Genomic DNA, 4630 nt, shown 5'->3' with positions numbered 1-4630 from the left:
TGATACATGCGCTTTTTCACTAAACGACCGCTCCGTATTCCTGTGTGAATGTAACTGATTTCTAGTGTGCAGCAGCTCTAAGTGAACAGCTGTTCTGTAGAAATTAGTGTAACTCCTCGTTCAAGGACGACTCATCAGTAGCGCTTGAGAAAGACTGCTTCTTATTAAATACTCCCAGACCAGCATTGCCAACCTTGTCTGGGGATTTGAAGTAAATCCTGTAAGAAGCCTGCAACCTTCGAGGTTTGATCCCTCGTTTTTGTATCCTGTCTTTCACAATAAAAGTGATTTAACTCATTCCTTGCTCGAGAAGTGAACCATCTTTGGACCATCTGTTCACTGTCACAATAATATGAATTAATGTCACACTGTCACAGATTTTTAATCTGTGCTCTGAAAATACTGAAAATGTAGGGATCGTTTTTATAGTTTCTGACTTGATAAATGTGTTTCTAAAGTGTTTGGTCTCACGATGATGAGTTGTGATGTTCCCTTCCGAGCGTGGAGCAGATAGAGAGTAATGATTCCGTTTTTATGCTCTTTGTCCTTGATGGCCGTTTTGTACTTCCTAAGGGGCGGCTGTGGCTCAGTGGGTAGAGCGGGTCGTCCTTTAACAACAGGTTTGGCGGTTTTATCCCCGGCTCCTACCGTCTGCATGTCAAAGTGTCCTTGACTGAAACACTGAACCCCAAGTTGCTCCCTATGCACTTCACAGCAGCCCACTGCTCCTAAAATGCGAATAATGGTTTAATTTCATGTATGTATGTATATGACCATTGTGATAAAGTTTAAGTTTCAAGATAATATACAATATATAATAATCTAATATTATTCTCTAGAAAACTAACTATAAACTTACTGTTTAAGGGACCTCAGTAGAGCTGCACGTGTCCGAGTCTTTTTATATCTTCTAATACTGTAAAACAAGAGGCCTTGTTTTTACGCTCACACTTGAAGGCATCGCGGGCCCTCACAATCAGCAAATGAGCGACCTCCGCCCGCCACCGAGTGAGGGGGAGTAGGAGCGAGAGACAGAGGGAGGAGGAGAGGAATGCTAGATGGAGTGGGGCAGTTCAGTAGTCATGCTTACTTAACTTTGTGGGTTAATTACCATACTGACAGATTGATTACTGAGAGTGACAGAGGAGGGGGGGTCAGGCAGCAGCTCCCAGCTGTACTCCTTAACCTTCAAACACTGTGTGTGTGTGTGTGTGTGTGTGTATGTGTGTGTGTGTGTGTGTGTGTGTGTGTTAGTGAGAGAAAGTAACTGCAACTGGTAATTGGGGAGTGTTTGAAATTGTTGTGTGAATAATAAATGGTTAAAAAAGTATTTCCAGACCTTCATAGATGTACAACATTGGCTGGTTGACTGCAGAATTTGTCTCTCCCTTTGTGTGTGTGTGTGTGTGTGTGTGTGGGTGTTGGACACCTGGAGCTTGAAAAGAATGTTTAGGATGTCTGTGTCCGTATACTTTTCAGTTCAAGGGTCGCTGCAAAGGTCCTCCATGCCACTGCGGTTGGAAAACAAATACATCAACACACACACACACACACGATCATTTTCTTGTCAGTGGGTTCTGGCACTGGTCACATGATCGTGTTAATTATCATTACTGCGAAGCTGTGGCAGATATAACATACAAACTTTTAAAACTATCACATAGACTCTGCCCAACACACATACAGGTAGTAACCGCAAATGTGTATAAGAATACACTGTAATTGCACACTTGGATTTGAGCTGTGTTTGATATTTCAAACATGGTTGAATGAAACAAGTCGCTTGACCTCACGCACTGAACCCGACACACAGATGTGTTGACACTAGTTTCAACACATCTGTTTTTTGTTTAGTTTGGTTCATTTGGTACACAAGACACAAGCACATCAAGTGTCTGACTACTGCACGAGGTCTGTGTATGGTTATGTGTTTTGTATATGTATTCAGGTGCGTTCATGTGTACCTCAATATATAATAAATGAATAAATAAGACGTAACTATCAATGTACACACTCTAATTTAGAGCTTTCACATCTGCCCTGCACAACCTCACCGACCTCATCCTTCTGACATTACAGATCCTCTGTGCAGCGATGCGAGGGATGAGACAGGAGACGGAGAAGGAAGTAGCTTAAGTGTTTTTTTGGTCTTCGTCTGTTGGGGATCAAAGCTGGCTCCTGCTATACGAGCTGTCTCTCTCATAAGGAGGATTAGTACGAAACAAATGCAGCTCCGGAGGAGGAGGAAGAGGAGGAGGAGGAAGAGGGGCGAGTTCCCATGCGTGCATTACAAGCACAAGGAGGCCAAGACGACAACTCATTTGTAAAATATCCTGCAAAGGATTTTGATAATAATATCCACAAACACAAACTTTGGTGTGTGTGTGTGTGTGTGTGTGTGTGTGTGTGTGTGTGTTTGTGCAGTATCTGAGTTAATTTGCTTTAGACAGAATTTGAAATTGCCAACAGTTGGGCCCCAATTTTTATTGACCAGTGTTGAGAAATATCTAGAAATCTGTAATCTGCATTTGTTAAATTTGGTCAATGAATATCAGAAACTATTGTAGGTAGAAGGGCAGACCCTGTCTCCATGCCTATATTAGGCCGTCCTATTTGATATCAAACTAAAATAGAGTCGTGCAGCTGTCTGCCCCACCTGACCAGCACCCTCACCACGCAGGTGACTCTGCCATCAACACCAAAACACACACTGTAAAATCCTATACAGTTTGTCTATCAGAAGTGTGTATGTGTGTGTGTGTGTGTATGTGTGTGTGTGTGTGTGTGTTCACAGCGCGTGCCTGTGAAGTATGCAGGACAGGAATGGCTCAACGGATGCCTCGAGTAGTTCTCATTAATAGTGCTGTTCGAGCAGTGTGACATTTCCGTGGCCTGTGCCTTCTTCACATGGTGTTTGTGCCAAAACCAGCATGGCCGCAAAGTCCTAACCTTGTCGGGCCATGACAAGCACGCCATCACGCTGACAACCTTCATAAGTGAATGTGTGGTCAAAAGATGAGTCATGAGACTGAACCTGCAGGGGGATTCTCACTTGTGCCAAATGGACTAAATGTTTAAAGCATTTATGGCACCATGAGGATGCTGGGATGTCTGGTCCAGGCAGTACGTGGTAGAACACACTGATATTTAGCGTGCATGCTGTATAATCGCAGAGGGACATGCAGCAGAACTGCGTCATTTCATTTAATCAGTATGGAGCCCCGGATGGGTGGTGTTTACTGGACTGGAACTGATACAAATGTATCATGTTGTTATTCCAACACAGAAAAATACACATTGACTTCAAACATATGCATCATAATCACTCTGATTTTGTTGCTCTAATTAGCAAATTAAAATAATAAACTGAAAGGAATAGTTTAACGTTTTGGGAAAATACACTTTGCTTTCTTGCAGAGAGGTAGACGGTAGGTCTTAAAGAGACAGGGGCTTAAACGGAGAGCTTCAGACATTAGATAAATACAGTTATATTCAGACAGACAAATAATGTGTTTTTTGAAAATTAAAGCATGTAAACAAATTCTAGGATTACCCCAAGTATGAACTTTAAAATGAGCATGATATGTGCACTTTAAAGCTCATCAATTAACACTTTTTTTAGTGTAATGCTAACTGGCTGCTTGCTGTAGCTTCATTTTTAGTGGACCTTCTCGTGATACTCTCAGTAACAAGTGTATTTTACAAAATGTTAATATAAAAAAAAAAAACATCAACAGTATAACACAAAGAACAAAGAAAATTGAAAAGAGGCACAAAAGTCATAATAAAAAATAAAAAAACAAGCCACTAAGAGCAGCATGACAACATCAAGATAATAGACATTTTATAAAAGGTTTCTTGGCTGGCTAAACTCATAAAGTTCAGTTAAATTCTGCCTGTGTTCAATCTAACTATGCAAAATGAAGATAAACAAACTGAAGCGACCAAACCCCAGACTGAAGACAGCAAATTAACTATGTGTGCACACACAGGCCTCAGCACACTATAACAGTGTTGTTTGGGGGTTACCAGGCTTGTAGCTGTGCCGGGTCAACACACATTTCTCTCTAAAGTGACAAGCAGCGGGGCTGACATGTTCAGAGCTGTTTCACTTTGTTTCCTTTTTGTACACAAACAACGTCCCACTGTCATCACTCCATCCTTCAAATACCAAAGGGCCCCCTTAAGAGTACGGCCTCAGCGTTGGTCTCTCGTCAGGGCCCCGTGGTTTCTCTTGGAAAGCACGTCCCCAAGGAGGGAAGTTTTACTCAATGCAAGCTCAGAGGCTCACATCCAGAATAACACGATATAACCAAACATGCTCTGCTGATCTTGCTGCTTTCACCACATCCTCACACAGAGGGGTTTTTCTTCATTGAAAGGTGCCTTCCAAAGGACAATGCCCCACCTCGCCCCTCCTCATGTCTTGTGACATTAGGATTGCATTACACTCTGACTGACAGAGCAACACACCCTCCCTGATTGTATTTTACAGCTGGTAGTCAATCTCTCATCCTGTAAACCTGCCGGCCTGTGTTAGCGTTAGTGGGAGTTTTCTCACAGGTTATCACTCGATCACAGCTGTTTTTTCTTGCTCTCTGGCTGTAATTTAAGCTACTCTGCGATGATA

General features: G+C 42.3%; 1 pseudogene; it reads left to right on the top strand.

Moving 5' to 3' along the window:
* Positions 1–393: 393 nt before the first annotated feature.
* Positions 394–594, top strand: LOC142942989 (small nucleolar RNA U3; annotated as a pseudogene).
* The last annotated feature ends 4036 nt before the right edge of the window (positions 595–4630 follow it).

This window comes from Anarhichas minor, unplaced genomic scaffold, assembly GCF_050575085.1.
Source record: "Anarhichas minor isolate MPS153535 unplaced genomic scaffold, ASM5057508v1 ptg000136l, whole genome shotgun sequence".
In the NCBI taxonomy this organism is placed as follows: Eukaryota; Metazoa; Chordata; class Actinopteri; order Perciformes; family Anarhichadidae; genus Anarhichas; species Anarhichas minor.
The sequence above is the reverse complement of the archived record's forward strand: the minus strand, read 5'-3'. Positions and strand labels throughout refer to the sequence as shown.